Source organism: Panicum virgatum, chromosome 7K (genome assembly GCF_016808335.1).
Source record: "Panicum virgatum strain AP13 chromosome 7K, P.virgatum_v5, whole genome shotgun sequence".
NCBI lineage: Eukaryota > Viridiplantae > Streptophyta > Magnoliopsida > Poales > Poaceae > Panicum > Panicum virgatum.
Window position 1 is genome coordinate 21,444,555 of NC_053142.1, and position 20,053 is coordinate 21,464,607.

Below are 20,053 nucleotides of genomic sequence, written 5' to 3' on the forward strand. Positions count from 1 at the left end.
TAATTCTTTGGTAAAGTGGGAAGAGGACGTGATGGTAAGGTGCACTCCCTAGTGTGGTGCCCGGTGACTTGGCAATGTTGGCAATATGAACCAACTTTCTTGATGAAGCTAGTCTTGATCCCCGGAGAAGGAGTAGTGCCTTGATTTGGCTCCGGAAATGAACCAAGACCTCTCTTGCCATAGTCACGGGCATTGTTGAAGAGAATTTCCTTGTGGATGTATTCTCCTCTTGAGAGCTTCTCCACACTACTCTTGAGGCTTGCCACTTGATCCATCAATTCCTTTTCCCTAGAAGGAGCAAGCTCGGGCACAATATTAGTAGCATTTTCATTAATGAGTAGGTCATCACATGATGTAGAAGCATTGACCTTTTCAATGGTTTCATTGACAAAGTTCTCAAGATTTGGGTCAATTGCTTCATAGGCAAATTCAAGTTCTTGATATTTGTGAGCCAACTCCCTATGCTCTTGTTTAAGCTTTTTGTGGCTCTCTTCAACTTGCTTAGCAAGTACAAGTGACTCATTGTGCTTTTTGAGCAAGTCATTGTACTTGCCAAGCAAATCGGAGTGGGCAAGCTCTAACTTGGCATGAGTGCTCTCAAGAATATTGACTTTGCCCTTTTCCCTCTTGATAACGGATGTATACTCATTAATGAGGTTAGTAAACTCATAAGGGTCAAGCTCTTCATCACTATCATTGTCACTATTCACCTCACATAACTTTGTGTTACCTTTTGCCATGAGGCACATGGGAGGCGGAGGTAGCGGTGATTCTTCATTGGTGAGGGCGATGGTGACGATGTCTTCTTCATCACTTGAATATTCACTTGATGAGACATCGGTCACCCACCCTTGTTTTTTCACAAAGAAGCTTGTCTTGGTGTGGCCTTTCTTCTTTGGGAAGAGCTTGGTCTTCTTGTCATGGCTCTTCTTCTTCCCAAACTTTTTGTTTTTGTTCTTCTTTTCATCCTCTTCATCATCGTTTGAGTCATGGCGATGTTTGCTCTTATTGTTCTTCTTTCTCTTGTCTGCCTTGGGGCAATCGGGAGAGATGTGACCTTTTTCTCCACAATTGTAGCATGTTTTGTGCTTGACATCCTCCCTTGGCCGGAACATTCTTCTTTTAGGGTCAAAGTTGTAACCCTTCTTGTTTATCTTGTAGCTCAAACATGTGAACTTTCTCATCATGAGAGCAAGTTCTCCATCTTCTTCATCATCGGATGAGCTTTCATGATGATCTTCTTCTTCATTGCTTGAGCTTGATTCTTGCTTGATCATCTTGAGCTTGCCGGGCTTGTTGGCCTTGGTTTTGAGAGCGATTGATTTGCTTGTAGTTGGCTCTTCGGACATACCAAGGATACCCATTTCATGAGCGCGAATTTCGCCCACAAGCTCTCCCACTTCCATTGTATCAAGATTCTCCTTTTGAAGCATAGTATTTATGATGTTGTATTTGGGCTTTGGTAGGAGCATAAGAATCTTGCGGTTGATGGAGCCACTGTCAATTTTAGAAGAGCATTAATGTCCTTGACAATGACATTCAAGCGAGAATACATATCATTGCAATTTTCATGAGCTAGCATCTTAAAGGAATCATATTTAGCTCTAAACAAGCGATATTTTTGTTCATGAACTTTTGTGGAGCCTTCATGAATTTCAATTAGCTCTTTCCAAATATCACTTGCTAAGTCCATGCCATTTACTCTAGCAAAGACTTCCTCACTAATGGCTTCGAAAATTGCATTTCTAGCCTTGGCATTCCACTTGAGTTGTTCCGATGTGGGAGTTCCGGTGAACCCGGTCTTTGTTGCCAACCACACTTCGGGGGCAATCGCATCAAGGTATGCGGCCATACGAACTTTCCAATAGGTAAAGTTCTTGCCCTCGAAGTGAGGCGATGAACCACCCATCTTGGCCATAGATCTAGGCGGTGAAGCCTAATGATCCAAATGAGTAACGAGGCTCTGATACCAATTGTAAGGATCGATGGACCAAGAGGGGGGGGTGAATTGGGCCTTTTTCAAATTTCTAAAACAATTAAAACAATCTTAACCTATGCAATGCTAGTAAGGCTCAATTCACCAACCGGCTAACAAAGCAAACTACACAAGCTAGCAAAGATACAACAAGATATGAAACTAAGCAAGGTAGAGCTAAGTTATGATCTCTAAGGTCAAGCACATGAATAATTGCATGAAAGTAAGTGCTTGAAATAAAAGAGTGGGCAAGAGACAACCGGATTTTTTTCCCGTGGTGTCGATGTGTTGGCACACACCCCTAATCCACGTTGTGACACTCACTAAGAGTCTTGTCACCTCCCATGTCACCGAGACTTGGGCGCTCACTAAGAGTCTCCGTTCACCATCCCGGCATGGTGGAGCTCAAGCCACGTACAAACTTCTTCGGGCTCCCACAATCCTTGGCAAGTTCCGGGAGAAACATCTTCAATCACCAAGATCACCTAGGTGCTGCCAATCACCAAGAGTAACAAGCTAGGGTCTTCACTTGAGCAAGAACCGATCACCAAGAACGGATGCACACAAGCTTCTCTCTACTCAAGTCCTTAGTCTTGCTTCTTGAATGATTGAATGAATAAATGTGTGGAAGATGAAGCTCAAGGTGGCTCTCAACAATAGTATAGTGTATGAATGTTTCCTGGTGTCAAGAGAGAGCAAAGTGACCCATTGGAGGGGTATATATAGGCAGCTCACACGAATAGAGCCGTTGGAGAAAAGCTGCCAGAAAAGTACGCAACGCCGGTTAATCCGACGATCCTCCAATTGTCAGCGTCGGTTTAACCGATGAGTGTAAACTGCCCCTTTTGGAAACTAGCCGTTACAACTCGGGCAGATTAACCGACGTATCATCGGTTTAACCGGTGAGTGTAGTTGTCCACTGATCAACTGAAAAATCAAGTCTCTGGACAACTGCACCGACGTTAACTCAAATCCATCGTCGGTTTAATCGGTGATTATAACTTCTGAAATCCCTGGAAAAACCAACTCACTGGACAAATGCACCGACGTTAATTTCAAATATCGTCAGTTTAACCGGTGTATATAACCTTGAAACACCCTAGAAAACCAACCTTCTGGACAACTGCACCGACGTTAATTTCAAACATCGCCGGTTTAACCGGTGTATATACTTGTCCAGACTCTGCTAACTGCGTTTAACCGACGTATAGAAAAATGGAAGCGTCGGTTAAACCGGTGTATAGATTTTTTCTGATTTTGCCTTTTCTGATTTGAGTCTTGAGTGAAATCCAAATATTCTTGAGATATAAGTTGAAAACCACTTATTTGAACTTCTTTAGAACTTGAGTGACCATAGTGTGCATCCATTTTTGATTGATCATGTACATGCTCAAGTTACTTGACCTTAACCCCTTTTAATAGTGCGATCACTACAAAACTATAAAACCTATACTAACCTAAGTGTCCTTCTCAACCTTACGACACTTAGGACTAGAAATGTCCTTAGTCTTGTTATATATTTGAGTTGAATACCGAGATCGCCTTTTTGAATAACGAAAATGAGGGGCCTCTTTTGACATATGACCAAATGAGCGATAATGATTCATTAAGCTGCACAAACTCATTAGTCACAATAATGGTTGTCATTAATCACCGAAACATACCTAGAGGACCTAGATGCTTACAACGTCATAGAATGAAAATTATATCGTCATGAATTTTATATAGTGCTCAAACCATAATTTGGACCAAACTCTTTTCTCTTTTCTTTTATCCCGCTCAAACTATCATTTATCTCGCTCAAACTATCATTTATCTCGCTATAGCCCATTGTCCCAATGCAGCCCAGGTCCAGTTCGTGGCCTTTCTTGGCTCAGCCCACACCAGAAAAATAATAGGATAAAATTAAGAAAAATTGATTCTGGCGGGAATAGAAACCAGCACCTTAGCTTTCGACAAAATCAATGCAACCACTGCGCCAGCAATTTGTTTGGAATTTTATTGCACCAAAATATTTTTATTTTTAACAGCACAGCCAAACTTGGGCAAACCCATTCGGCCACAGAAAATTGGAGGGAGAAGGATTCATAAAAATGTGAAAAATTGCAGCAAGGACAGGGTTCGAATCCAGCACGAGGCTTAGAGTGGACAGCACCTACCAATATACCACCATTTCCTTCATGCCAAGGCTTGTTATAATAATAATTTCTATACATCACGTGGGTGAGTAAAACTAAAAAAACCTGAAAAATTGAAAATAAAAACTGCCAAAAATTAGGCTCGAACACACACCATCACGGATGGAAGCATTGAAGCCTTACCACTGAGCTGGTAGCGCAAAAGTGGTTGACAAGCGCATTATGCATTTTAGTATACATTAAATAGTCGTAGTATTTCTGCAAAACAAAAACAAACCCTGTGCTCCAAGGGAATCGAACTGGCGAGCTAGCTGACGAAAACTTGCGGCATTACCACTGTACTACGTCCTCGTTTGTGAGTTTCTTCAGCATTAAAGCAATTTTAATAGGTCATGCCACGTGAGTGATGCAAAGCCTGAAGAACACAAATATGATCAGTATTTCTCTTTTTAATTCGGAATTAAAATTTTTAACTGGTATTTCTCCCGCGTATGAACTCCAAATTCGATGATTCTTTTTCTTAAACTTTTCTAAAATCATGTTCTTTCGTTTAATTGCATTTGTTTGTAAGTCAATTAGGATTTCTTAAATCTTCTTCATATAACTTGTTTTCTTTCATTTAAGCATAGAGTAGAAATACATATTTTTACATAACAATACAAGTTTGGGGACCTAGAGTGCAATTAATTTTTTGTCTTCAACAAATGATTATCTCTCTGCTTCTCTTCTTTGCCTCATCAAAATTCAAATAAGCGCTAACTCATGAATCACAATCTTCACAAAACTTTGTATGCACCAACGTTTGCATCAATATAATGTTCAGGCGGCCGGCTTCTTGCTTGCTGTAGATTCTTTAAAAAAATGAATCACAATTATTGGAGGCGGCCTCAGTGACTGGTGTGGACCAGGCATCAGTAATTGTGGAAATCGTCCATGGTTGGTGCTGAAGTAACTTGTTACTGCACTTGGTGACAGCGTCAGTAATTCAGGATCAGATGAGCGACACACGCGGTAATAAGTTTAAGCTGTGCCTGCCACTAGTAGCAATTGCAATCTAAGGTGGGGTAACTCTCATCTCTCCCCGATGTACAGACACACCCGCTGCCTTCATCTGTTGGCCATAATCATGGTTGCATGTGACCTCAGTTTGTATCCGTTGTACATCGACAAATGGCCAATCTGATGAGCTCCCTGTGTACTGCTAATATTCTGAAATGCCAAAAAATATTCCATCATTATGTCGTTACTTTTAAAACAAGCAATTTTTTTAACTAATCTCTCATTAATTTCTTGTAGTCGTTTTACATTCACATGACAACAAAATATCATATAATATTTATAGCAGTGAGTGTACTTGCGCTGTAGTGTCTGAGTTGTACTTAATGATTTAAAAAAAAAACCGAAACGAAAGCCGTGGCTCTTGGGTCACTTAAAAACAGGTTCTAATAGCATGCAGAACGTGGGTCAGCCTCACAGAATAACATGAAACCTATATCATACGCATCGGACAGAATTCCGAAAATAATGGACACCATTTAGAATGCATCAATTCACAACAATCTTTGTCCTCACGATACAAATAATTGGCAGGTAATATATGTGGGTACATCACGCATCAGTCGTACGCTGATTATGAAGCATCGAGAATCATGAATATATATATGCTGTGGAATATAAAATGCATTAATTTTCGCAGTCGTGCAGTTGTTTTCAGGTAGTGTACGACACAAGATTTAATGTATGTTCCAATGTAAAAATATACATGTATATCAGTAAGGAGAGGTGGTATATATTATATATGTATATATTATATATAGTCATCTTAAATAATTCCAGGGTCTGTGTTCCAGGTAAAATATATATGCTTAGTTATTATGAACGGATCGAAGAGCAATTTTAACTTGGATCGTCCAATGTGCGTTGGTTTCATAATCTAGAACTGAAACAAACAATAGGCTTTCAATCTCAGACACTACGGTCTAGCTCGTTAATTGGATTATATCCCGGTTTGTTTTTTACTAGCCTATCAATCTATGCTTCCGCACAGACTAATTAGAATTAATATAAAAATAAAATTTATAACTAATAATTATAATCTATTAAATATTCTAACACATGCTCTAAATGATCATCCATAGGTTACTTCAAAAGAAATGCATCTCCCACCCAATCACATGTAATGCATAGGTGGAATGGTAAGGAAGCTTAACGTGAGGCCGGAGGTTGGGTTTGAATCCTCGCTATCGTGCACATACATTTACGGGTGTAAAAATAAATCCCCGGTTACTTTTTTTTTCACATGTTCCGAGGACTAGAGCTAGTTTTTCTAGCTGTGCTCAATGCAGCTTCATCATCAGCATTTCGTTGGTTGAAAACAGTGACGTGGAGCCTCCTTAAATGTTAGTAAAACTCCCATTGAGACTGCCTTAGGCTTTCTCCAAAAGTTGGCTCATAGAATTTTTTAGTCGATGAATAATGTCAAAAATGAAGAGCTAACTCTTATTCAAATGATAGTCTCATACACGAACTTCGAGATTACAAGAGGATGACGTGTGGTGCCATTCATATTATGAACTATGTGCTAAGGGTCAGATCATTAGAAGAGCCGTATCTTAGAGTTCTTGGAGCTAGGCACTAGCTCATAAGTTTGCAGGCCTTAAAGGGTGGTTCGGATGCTGCTCCACAGACACACAAAACAAAGAACCACGAATTATTGCATACAAACTGAAACATGCAATCACAATATACAAAGTCCAATACGACAAGGTAAAATTCAACCTGGCTCCTCATGCCTCCTGAAGGCAGGAGCAAAAGGCCCTATTTTTTAAAAAAATAAAGTAAAATTCAACATGACAACAATATACAAAAACCCCTAGCTTTTTAAGATCTACTCCGTTCTAAAATGTAGATTATTTTGACTTTTCTAGATATATTATTTTTACTTTATGTCTAAACATAGCACGCGTGGGAGCAGGGGCCGTGTGTGCTGGTGGCCATGCCGCTGAGAAGGGGGTGCCACCGGGAGCGCCGTCCCGGGGAGGGAGGTCACCGGGGATGGGGGGCACCGCCGCCGCCAGGGGACTCGCCGCCGGGGAGGGTGCTGGAGGCAGGGGCCCGTGCGCGCCTAGAGCCCACCTAGAGCCGGTCGCCCGGGTGCACGCGGGGCGGATGGGGAGGCGCACTGTGATGTCCGCCTCGAGCCCGCCGTGGCCGCGGACACCCTCGGCGCCGAGCTCCCCCTCCTCGAACGGGCCCGCGTGGCCCTCCCACTCGTGAGCATCCCGCCGCACGCGCCCTGCTCCACCGGCGCGGGGCCTGTCCTACCAAAAGGGCGGCGACGCATCAGAAGGAGAGGAGGGGCGGGTGGGGCATGGGCACCGCCGGGAAGACAAGATTGCAGGGGTGCTGCCGCAAGCCTGCGTGCGGCCCCAGCGTCGCCACCGCTCACCTCGAGGCCACGCCTCTCGCTGCTGCGAGGACTGTCGTGGCCACCGCGCCTGGCTGCCACGTCGCTGCCCTTCCGGTCGCCTGGAGTGCCGCCGCCGGGTCGCCTCGAGGCCGCGCCTCCCGCTGCCGCGAGGCCGTGGCCCCCGTGCACGGCCACCGTGTCGCCTCCATGAGGCCTGCCATGGCCAGCGCGCGTGGCCACCGTGTCGCCGCCCCCTCCAGTCAAAGGTAGCGCTGCAACCGGCTTGGCCCCGCGCGGCCCTCACGCCGCGCGCCGCTACTCCCCCTACACGCGCCTCGCCGGTGGCCAGAGGGCTGGCGCCGCTGCAGGGGTGGGGTGCAGTTCAGATAGGTGGCGACTGGCGGCTTCCTGCTTGCAGGTGGGAGGGGGGAGGGAGATTATTAGAGTTGAGAGGGATGGTTACATACGTCTGGCCTTGGGCTGGGTCCAATGGGCCTGATGTAGGCAGGTGGGGGGCTGGTTGAGGGAGCTGATTCAGTTGCACCAGCTCCCGCGCGTGGCTAGGGCTCCCTAGTGAGCCCAGGGCTCCCAATATATACATACATATATATACATATATATATACATATACATATACATATATATACATATATACATACATATATACATATACATATATATATATACATACATATATATACATATATATATAGTTAGTCCTACATGTGTATCTCATGATATATGACGTATCTGATCCAACGAAGAGTATGTATGTGAAGTATGTGTTCATACCAGAATATATATGATGATATATATATTGGGTACCTGACCATATATAGAGTATATGGATATATTTATTTTTTATACTAATATTAAGGTATAATCATAGTATATTTAAAAAATAGGGCTGTTTTTGAAAATTTTAATGTATATACCTTTGAAGTATCTTAGAATAAGTATATGAACATACTCAAAGTGATAAATGAGTATGCGGACATACACACGATGGTATACTGATGATGAGAGTAGCTACACACGAGTGTAGAAAAAAACTCATCATATATATATATATATATATATATATATATATATATATATATATATATATATATATATATATATATATATATATATATATATATATATATATATATATATATGCCTGACAAATGATCAAAACATCCTTACATTAAGCATACAATCTAAATACCTCTAAGGAGTAAAACCGTCTAACTTTTTACTAGACCACTAGACGACCACACAGTCTTCATGCCTCTACCTCGCCTCGACACATTCGCGATGATGCCATGTGCCCTCCATCACCGCCATCCGGCTGCCCCGGACGCGCCCTCGGTTTTGAGGCCAAACCGGTCAAACCCTCTTGCACACTCTCCTTGCGTGACTAACCGATGTCGACGTGTGTCCAGTCTCCACCAAGTGCATGACGCTTTCATGTCTTTCGTACTCCCGCTGCACGGGCAGCCTACTAGAACTTTCTATCGTCTTCCTCCTTGACTTGCCGACGCCGTCTTCATCACCGTCTCGCCCTCCATGTATTCTTGCTTTGATCAAGCGCCATGTGGACCGCCCATGTCTCCTCCCAGACTCCTTGGATCCCTCGATGTCAAGCCTCCACTTGTCCTTCACCACCGCATGATGCATCGGTGCCAAGCCTCTTGCTTGCTTGTCATCACCGCATGGTCCATCACACCCAAGCTGGAGCTCTCCCTTCACCACGTGCCGTAGAACGTCATGTTGCATCCTACAGCTGCACATCACGAGCCAAGAGTGTAACATCCCGAATTTTTCCGGAATGTTAAATAGTCGAAAAATGTGAATTTCAAAAAAATTTGTGGCAGTGCTGTAATTATCCACTTAAGTAGGTTTTCTGCCTTTCCGAAAATTCCTAGTAAATTAAAAGCTTGCTTCCAATTAAGGAATATTAATTGCTAGTGTGGAAATATTTGGAGTTATTTGGATTTAATTGGCTCTACCTTGTTTAAATGGAATTTGATTCGGATTTATTTTTCTCTCGTGTGAAATTGAGTGAAATTTAAATCGAAGTGTGCCCTTCGATTTAAATTCAATTGCTAAACCTTGTGTGGGATTTAATTTGAATTGGACCATTCAAATTAAATCCAAACCCTCGGCCCTAGCTTGCTACCCTAACTCGTGACCCGTCGCAAGTCAAACCCTAGTCCAGTCCAGCCCGGTCGAACCCCAAACCCAGTAAAACCCTCAGCCCAGCTGAGCCTGCCCGTTCCTGGGCCATTTTCCCTGCACCGGCCCGTTTCCGCGTGGCCTGCCAGGCGCCTCACCCTGGCGGACGAGCCGGCCTGCTCACCGGCCCAATCCCGCGCGCTCCGGCCCATTCGCGCCCCGGCCCAGTTCACCCGCGCGGACGCGCTGGCATTGCCCGCGGCGCCCCTCCTTTGCCTGCCACCCCGGACCCGCATGTCGGGGAAACTATTCCCCTTTCTTCCAACCGGTTGCCACTCCTGTGCTATGCTTTCCGCCCCGCACGCTGACGCGGCTTGCCCCGCACCTGCGTCACCCGCCAGCGCCGCTCTGCGACAACGCGCGGAGGTTGCCGCGCCACCTTTCCTCGCCTCGCTTTTGACCGCCCCCGCGCACCGGATCCCAAGCCCCAGCCCAGTGGCCGCGCGATGCGAGCCATGCGTCCTCAATGCGAACACCAAGGATCGCCACCGTCCCTGTGCCCCACGCCCTCCAAACCATAGAGGCTACCTATAAAACCCGTAGCCACCAGCCTCCAAACCCTAGACCACCTGGGGTTCCTTTTCCCCTTGCCGCCGCCGCGAGCAGGGTGGAGAAGCAGACAGCCTAGAAGGGGGAAGAGGAGAAGAAGGAGGAGAGGAAACCAGAGCGCCGCCACCGAGGAAGCACCGTCGTCAAGCCGGTGCCCACCGATCGACGACATCGACGTCCCTATTCTGCTCTGCTCTGCATCGACGCGCCACGGTCTCGACTCTCCTCTGCGTCGCCTTCGTCTTCCCCATCCTAACCGGTAGGCCACCACCGTTCCACTGCCCCACACCTCTCCTATGTCTGTTCTGCCCTGTTCCGCCTTTGAACCACACGTAGCGAGCAGAGGGAGTTTCCTGCATGCTCACCAGGTGCTAGTCGCCGCCGCCGACCGTCCACCGCCGGCAGTGCCGCAGCTCCGGCTTCCCGGATGCCCGCGCACGTGCCAGGGCCTCGGCGTGCCCGAAAGGCTTCGCCTTTTGGCCGTGCCGTGGCCGTATGCGTCGCCGCTGCCGTGCCGCGGGCCTGAACCAGAGGCCCGTGTGCGCACGCGTGCGCCAAGCTATGGCCAGAGGCCCTTCCTTGGCCCTCGCGTAGGCTAGCCGGTGCCCTTGGCCGCTGCGCCACAGCCATGCCGTGGGCACGGTAGCCATGCCGCCGCCACGCACTCGTGCGTGACGTCACGCGTTCCGCCCAGGGCCGAGGTCAAAGGCCTTGCCTTGGTCGCCTTGGACCGAGCCAGCTCACCATGCGAGTTTGCCACGGCCTTGCCGTGCGCGCAGGACTGCGTGGACACGCCGCGAGCGGCCACCACCCGGCGTCAACGCGACGTCGCGTCCGTGTTGCGTCCGCGCAGCCCATCGGCCCGCTCTCCGTGCCACGCCATGAACCCACGACCTCTTCACCGCCGTTTCCACCCCAATCCTAGGCCGCCTGGACTTGCACCCGGCCACGAACCGTGCCAAGCCTGGGTCTTGACACATGCTTCCCCCTTGGCCCGCCACTGTGATCCGCCGCTCTGCCGTGGCCACGCCTCGTGTGCGCTTCTGCATGCCGGCACCCGGGAGTAAGTCTCATTTCCTCCACCATCGTGCCACATGGCCTTGCACCGGTCTTGCACACGCCGTCGTAACCCCCCAGCCTAGCTTCGTCTCGCTGACATCCTGCCTCCGGCGTGCTCCGCCATGCCCAATCGTGAATCCACCGGACCGGACCGTCTTGCCCTTGACCTCATGCCACCACCGTGGGCCGGGAGTGCCCGGTCATTGCATGCGCAAGCCACCTCACCACCGTGCCCTTCTCCTGCCCAGGGTTTTACTTACCGATTGGTCCGGCCAAACCGGTGCGGTCCGGTACCGGTATACCGGTCCGGTTTGGCCGGAAACCGGTCGGTAACGATGGAATTCAAATTTGAATTCAAATTTCGCAATACAACCGGTTCGTACCGGTATACCGGCCAGTTAGACCGGTATACCGGCCGGTTTGGCAAGTATACCGGCCGGTTTGACTGGTAACCGGTCAAATTTAAATTTTTTCTTTTTTGGATTAAATTCAAATACCCGCAAAGTATACTAAATAAATATTTATATAACATATTTTAGCCTAAATGAACCCTCCAACCCTCTTTTGTACTACTTTTACATTGTATTTGTATACTTTTGTATGCACATTTTTTTTGTTTAACTTCAAATCCCCACAAACTATACTAAATGAACGGATTTTTGAGAAAATTTGACACCATTAGATTTGTCGCACCTTGAAGTATTTTTAGGATTTTTTTGAGAATTTTTCATTTTTTTGAATTCAAATTTAAATTTTGAATTTGGGCCGGTTTGGTACCAGCCCAAACCGGAACCGGACCGGACCGGTTTGACCGGTAACCGGTCAAATCGGACAGGTTCCCACCGGTTTGGTGAACGCTGCTCCTGCCTCGCCTCGCCTTGGCCCGGCGCCGCCACCCCCGTGCGAGCACACGGCTGGGCCAAGCCTTGCCTCGCCGCTGGAGCTGTCACGGATGCTGGAGCTTGGACTCCGCCAGGAGGCCTTTGACGCACCTCTAGGACCTCGTCGCCGCCTCGCTGTGCCACGCCGCCGCCGCCGCCACCAAGTCCGCCGCTGCTGCTCCACCTGCGGGTGTCCAAGCGGAGGAGGGAGGAAAGCAAGGAGGAACAGAGGAGGGGAGAAGGAGAGACCGACCCGCGGGCCCGCTTGCCAGCGGCAGCGGCGCGCTAACGCCCGGGTCCGAGAGAGAGGAGTGAGGAAAGGGGAGATAGGGGAAGCCCGTGAGCATGTGGGCTGTTTTTGGGCCAACGAGCCGAGACTGAGCCGACCCGCAACCTGGAGCCGAGCCTGCCTTTTTCGAAGCCACCCGATCGAGCCGGCCTGCGAGCTGCAGGCCAAGCCGGATCTAAAGCCCGAGCCGAGCCTTGTTGGGCCGCTTGTACACTTTCGGCTAGTAGCTCTTAAAACATTTTTTTCTTTTTCTTTTTTTTGGAAACCTGTCGCGCAGGTCCCACCTGTCAACCTATGCCATGAGACTGACCCGCAGGACCCACTGATCGCATCGAGCCCTCGGACCCTACCGACATGTTGACCAGTCAACGGTTAACGTTGACTTGGTCAAGGGTGACGTCAGCAGGGCCCACTGCTGACGTCAGCAAGCTGACTCGGCCTGGTGACGTCATGCTGACATCATCATGCCACGTGGCATGCTCTGGTGCTGCCACATGTCACCTCTGTGTGATTTTTATTTTTCGATAATCATTTATTAATTTCAGTAAATGTTTTAATCATAGAAAATTCATAATAAATTAACCAGACCTTCGAAAATTAAGAAACCAATTTCATAATTCTTCTAAAAACATGATCAACACGTTAGACTAGGTTTTATTGTGATTTGGATCTTATTTGAGCCTGTTTTATGTGTTCTTGTACTTTGGCCCCTGTATTTATATGTAATTACGACTAGGTCCTGATGAGAAGGAGTTGGCCGACGTTCTGAGCATCCAGAGTATCCAGAAGGACTTCCCCGACACCCGGAGAATCCAGAAGGACGTACCGGACGACCAGAAGACGTCAGAGACCGAGGAGGACCACAAAGACCTATCAGGTTCACGCACATCTACGATTTGAGTACCTATTAGGCATTGCTTGCTAGATACGCTACGCTACTACATTGTGTGAGATGTGATGAGCTTGCATGGCCACTTTGTTTACCGTATTCCTTGTTTTCCTATATTTACCTTGAATTCATGAATGCTTTGGCAACTATGAGTGAGATACTTGTATGGGAATTCATCTTGTGGTAGTCCTTGCTTGCATGAAGATGCCACCACATATAGGAGTTGCTGACTAGGGCTTTAGCGGGGGCGAGCAGACCCTTTTCCCGATCTTCAGATTGGGAGCTGGGGATTTGTGTGTTGGGAACAATCCTGCGGAGCACCTGTGATGGGTGACGAGCACCTATGGCGGGTGCAAGGCTGTTCCTTCGAGAACTACAGTGGTGTTAGGACGTCGATACCTGTAATGGGTACCGATCGCGAACTGTGTTGACGAAATGCTTTCTTTGGACAAAGATGCTCGCCTCAGCTTGATTAAGGACTTGACTTTGTGGCCCTAGAGACGGAACTATGTCAAATGTGCACGCCACTTATCCATTATGAGGGTGGACCCAGTCCGGGCTAGCTATGCGTGGCACCGAGTCTGCAGGAGGATAGAGTATCAGTGTTAGAGGGAGAGGGCAGGTCTATGGCCTTCGATCAGCTGGATTCGTTTGGATTCCATTCTAGATTGCTTCACAGCCCCGGGCGACCTCTCGCGGGAGGACGCAACCCAAACCGGGAGCAGATTGGTGCCGTAGTTGTTAGTTTCGTTAGACTGGTGCTTCGGAGATAGTCAGGTTGCTCCTGGCTTGATTCGGGGCGAGTGGGTACAGGTGTACAACCCCTACAGGGTGAAAACTATACGTACAGCCGCGTACTCGGTCATGTACAACTCTGAATCTGGCTTCACATCATAGGTAGACCCACATATAATATTCTACCTCCCTCTAGTTCACTTTTCCTGCTCGGATAACAGCTGAGGTGCGGGGAGAGAGAGTTCCCGCACCGAACCAGAGTTGGGTTACTTGTAGTGGAGGATAGTAGATCGGGAGTCCGGGATGCCAGAGCTGCCCACGTCGAAGGTGATTTGGATGACATATATTTACTGCTTGCATAGGAAGACATAGCCTATCCTTGGCATTATTTTATACCATGCATCCTCATAAAGCTTGCATGCGGATGGTGACGTGAACCTATCCCGTCCTTTGGGATAGACTGATAGATGCAGGATCCGAGTGAAGGAGTCGACATGACGACGAAGGAAGAGTTAAGCATGGCCCGAGCTACACTCCGAGTTGCCTGTGGAGAAGAGTAGTGAAGATTGAGTTTGCCCAGAAGATTAGATATTGTTTCCGCTTTTCTGTTTGTTTTTCTTTTAGCCCAAGGAACTTGTACTCTGAGACTCGTACTACAATCCTTTGGATTATGTAATAAATAAATCCGTGTAATGTTTTATCGTGAGTTATGTCTGTGATAAGAAATTGAAATGAGTTCTGTATGTGATAGCTACTGATCCAGGGACTATCACGACGATACAGAGAGTCGGGTTCCCCTTTTGGAAACTGGTTCGTTTCAAAGATATACATCAAATCTACCCAATATTATCAAGCACTCATCATCCAAGAGTGAACCACCATTATTCTCAAATGCCTAACCATCCGCCGAGTCCATGTATGGTAGTACTTCTCCATAGACATGCTCGAATGCTCTTCATAGTTTTATTCATTTACCCTTTGGCATCACCACTGCAGTGAAGTATGACAGGCTCCACAAAAACAGAGGTGATGATATGACGCCAAGGAAAAAAACACATGGTCACGAGCGGAGGAAGGGGATCGGAAGGCGTCCCGTGCTCCCAGACATTCGAATAATATGGCAAACTATTAGATACAAATAGTTGTAACTGCATTCTATTAGGCTTCCTCTTGAAACTGCAGTCCATTAGATATAAATGAATTTTTGGATAGAATAGAAAAATATTTTTAGGGGCGGGTGGTTGCGTTACCCGCCACTAGAAATAGATTTTTAAGGGTAGGTGGTGGCGTCACCTGCCTCAACAAATCAATTTTAAAGTTAATATAAAAGAATAGCATATCCCATGGAGTCACAAGTAATTGCGTAATGTGGTGGCAAGCAAGGTATGCAAAAGGCTTGAGGTAGGTTGTTTGAATCCCAGGTGATGCAAGTGTGCATATTTCGTCCAAAAAATTGTAGCTCGATACTTTAGGGGTGGTGGCTGGTTGGCTAGGATATTTTTTTCTTTTGCTATTTTTATTTTTTTATTTTCTGGATATGAATTTTTAGGGGCGGACCATAGCATGACCTGGCTGCGTTACATATCTCTAAAATAAGCATTTTTAGCTGCGAGAACTAGGAACAGGTACTGCACCCGCCCCTAAAAGCCCTTATATATTAGTGTTATTACCTTCGCCCCAAAAAGATCCTCTGCCGTTGGTCCCACTGCCGTTGGGTCACTGACGCATGGGGCCGGGCCCACACGTCAGTGACCAGGGCCAACGGCAGAGAAGGTAAGAGTTGAACTATCTCTAGTCGCAAAAAAGAGGAGTTGAACTATCTCTAATTTGTCATGTTATTATCACTATTTGTCACATATTCTATTGTGTAGACTCCTACAAGTATATATTAATTTATTGTTTTATAAAAAGAGATGAGAGACATCTCGATTGATGGCCTCATAACTATGCTTTGTCATTATGTCACATTTTGTCTTGAGTAAATTGCACTCCAGGCTCCCAAACTTGTCCCGAAGTTTAGAGACCTAAGTGAAACTTCGGAATAAGTTTGGGGACCTGGAGTGCAATTAATTTTTTGTCTTCAACAAATGATTATCTCTCTGCTTCTCTTCTTTGCCTCATCAAAATTCAAATAAGCGCTAACTCATGAATCACAATCTTCACAAAACTTTGTATGCACCAACGTTTGCATCAATATAATGTTCAGGCGGCCGGCTTCTTGCTTGCTGTAGATTCTTTAAAAAAATGAATCACAATTATTGGAGGCGGCCTCAGTGACTGGTGTGGACCAGGCATCAGTAATTGTGGAAATCGTCCATGGTTGGTGCTGAAGTAACTTGTTACTGCACTTGGTGACAGCGTCAGTAATTCAGGATCAGATGAGCGACACACGCGGTAATAAGTTTAAGCTGTGCCTGCCACTAGTAGCAATTGCAATCTAAGGTGGGGTAACTCTCATCTCTCCCCGATGTACAGACACACCCGCTGCCTTCAAATGTTGGCCATAATCATGGTTGCATGTGACCTCAGTTTGTATCCGTTGTACATCGACAAATGGCCAATCTGATGAGCTCCCTGTGTACTGCTAATATTCTGAAATGCCAAAAAATATTCCATCATTATGTCGTTACTTTTAAAACAAGCAATTTTTTTAACTAATCTCTCATTAATTTCTTGTAGTCGTTTTACATTCACATGACAACAAAATATCATATAATATTTATAGCAGTGAGTGTACTTGCGCTGTAGTGTCTGAGTTGTACTTAATGATTTAAAAAAAAACCGAAACGAAAGCCGTGGCTCTTGGGTCACTTAAAAACAGGTTCTAATAGCATGCAGAACGTGGGTCAGCCTCACAGAATAACATGAAACCTATATCATACGCATCGGACAGAATTCCGAAAATAATGGACACCATTTAGAATGCATCAATTCACAACAATCTTTGTCCTCACGATACAAATAATTGGCAGCTAATATATGTGGGTACATCACGCATCAGTCGTACGCTGATTATGAAGCATCGAGAATCATGAATATATATATGCTGTGGAATATAAAATGCATTAATTTTCGCAGTCGTGCAGTTGTTTTCAGGTAGTGTACGACACAAGATTTAATGTATGTTCCAATGTAAAAATATACATGTATATCAGTAAGGAGAGGTGGTATATATAGTCATCTTAAATAATTCCAGGGTCTTTGTTCCAGGTAAAATATATATATGCTTAGTTATTATGAACGGATCGAAGAGCAAATTTAACTTGGATCGTGCAATGTGCGTTGGTTTCATAATCTAAAACTGAAACAAACAATAGGCTTTCAATCTCAGACACTACGGTCTAGCTTGTTAATTGGATTATATCCCGGTTTGTTTTTTACTAGCCTATCAATCTGTGCTTCTGCACGGACTAATTAGAATTAATATAAAAATAAAATTTATAACTAATAATTATAATTATCTATTTCACACTCTCTTACATCTATTAAATATTCTAACACATGCTCTAAATGATCCTCCATAGGTTACTTCAAAAGAAATGCATCTCCCACCCAATCACATGTAATGCATAGGTGGAATGGTAAGGAAACTTAACGCGAGGCCGGAGATTGGGTTCGAATCCTCGCGATCCGCACATACATTTACGGGTGTGAAAATAAATCCCTGGTCACCTTTTTTCACGTGTTCCGAGGACTAGAGCTAGTTTTTCTAGCAGTGCTCAATGCAGCTTCATCATCAGCATTTCGTTGGTTGAAAACAGTGACGTGGAGCCTCCTTAAATGTCAGTAAAACTCCCATTGAGACTGCCTTAGGCTTTCTCCAAAAGTTGGCTCATAGAATTTTTTAGTCGATGAATAATGCCAAAAATGACGAGCTAACTCTTATTCAAAAGATAGCCTCATACACGAACTTCGAGATTACAAGAGGATGACGTTTGGTGCCATTCATATTATGAACTATGTGCTAAGGGTCAGATCATTAGAAGAGCCGTATCTTTTTTTGGAGCTAGGTACTAGCTCATAAGTGTTGACGCAAATCTCAGTCATCACACGAACGCACTAGATCGTGCGTCGCGAGAAAGAGCTCGATGCAGCTCTCCCTGCATGGAGCGGTCAGACCGGTCTAAGGAACCGGTCAGACCGGTCGCCGGTGAGAATCGGCGACGGCCGACGAACGCGAACCCGGGAGGGACCCCGTCAGGGTAGGCGCACGTAGAGTTGTTCTAGGATCGGCAGGCCACGTAGAACGCCTTCAAACGTCGCGGAGATGAAGGAAGAACAGCAGAGAGGGTTGGAAAAGCTTGGGTTTGGAGAAGAGGATAAAAAGTAGAGTTTGTATTGATTTTGTTCGATCGGATCCCCTAATCGGCCGTGACCCTTTATATTTATAGGGTGGGGTGGACTTATCCCGCAAGAAATCCTATTTACAGATCTAAATCTATGAAAAACCCTAGTTATATTCGGATTCTACCTGGACCGGTCAGACCGATCGGACCTACCGGTCAGACCGGTCGGTCCCTGCCGGACATGCCACAGTGCCTCGACCGGTCAGACCGGTTGGTGCCAATTTTGGCTGTCAACATATGCCCCCCTGTTTTTTGGTAAAGCTTGCTTGCTAAAAAACATTCTTCTGAGCCAAAATTGTCTAAGGGCGATGATTAACACTGCATCGGCCATTTTTTGTATTAAAGGTGGTAAACAATTATTGGCCATGTTTTGCTCAAGTCGATGTTAAAACAACTTGTTTGGGCTGCCACACCTTCTTCATTGTCGCTGACGTCTTTGGCACGGCCTCCACTTGTTGTTCCATTGCCTCCTTCTTGCGCATACGTTGCAGCCTTCGCTTTCTGAGTATGAGACAAGCCTGAGGGACACCACCTCGACTGTAAATACTTTGAATCTTGCTCCTTGCTCTTCTCTTTCTCTTTGCTGCAATCAACATCTTGCTTGACCGGATTATTGCTAGCAACAATTGGTCTTTGTAGTAATGCATGATTTGGATACATAGGAGGATATTGAATATAATATGATTGCATATGCATTCTACTATAATCCATAGGTGTATAAAAGTAAGGATACCAGCAATATCATAGAGCAATCGGTCCACTAGATGAAGTATAATTACCTTGACTCGATTGCTCTTGATGTCTTGACGATGATCCCGTATCCTTGACTTCGCTTGGTGGCCCCTTCTGTCTCTGAGCACTCCCTTCCTTCTCATATTTGGCCAAGAGTTCCTTAAAACTCGGCCTTGTCTTGATTTTGGAGGAGTACCCAGATTTACTGGGTGCACCTATCAGACCGGTCCCATGACCGGTCAGACCGATCGAACTGGTCAGACCGCCGCTATGGCCGGTCAGACCGGTCGACTTGTTGTCGGCCTTCTTCTTTTTGTCTTGCCCCCCGAGTATTTTTGCGCCTTGAGAAGTCTGTAATGTCAGCTTCTTTTCAGGTCTTTCATCACCAATAACTATATTTTTCCCTTTTGTCGATTTGGCTTGACTTGGCCGAACTAACACTTTGGGATTATTCAATTCCAACATATGCACCGGGAAAGGATTCTGATCAATTTGCATATTAGGAATATCCAATCGTCCTTCATTAATGGCCGATTGAATTTGTCTACGTAACACATTGCAATCATTAGTAGCATGTGAAAAAGTATTATGAAATTTGCAATATGCTCGCCGCTTCAACTCTTCAAGCGGCGGTGGAGTATGTGACATCTTGACATATGCAATCCTATATAACTCATCAAATATCCTCTCGCACTTGGATACATCAAAAGTAAATTGTTCATCTTGCTGATTTTTCTGAATCAGCTTAAGAGTAGAACAAGTAAATGGTTTAGCTTGAGATGACCAAGCAAACTCAGCAGCATACACATCATTAGACTCATCGTCCGAACA

General features: G+C 45.9%; 1 long non-coding RNA gene across 1 annotated transcript; it reads left to right on the top strand.

Annotated features, from left to right (window-relative positions):
- Positions 1-10,326: 10,326 nt before the first annotated feature.
- Positions 10,327-14,844, top strand: LOC120642948. Its single transcript, XR_005662805.1, has 3 exons — positions 10,327-10,550; positions 13,257-13,397; positions 14,604-14,844. It is a non-coding gene; the product is annotated as an uncharacterized LOC120642948 (long non-coding RNA).
- The last annotated feature ends 5,209 nt before the right edge of the window (positions 14,845-20,053 follow it).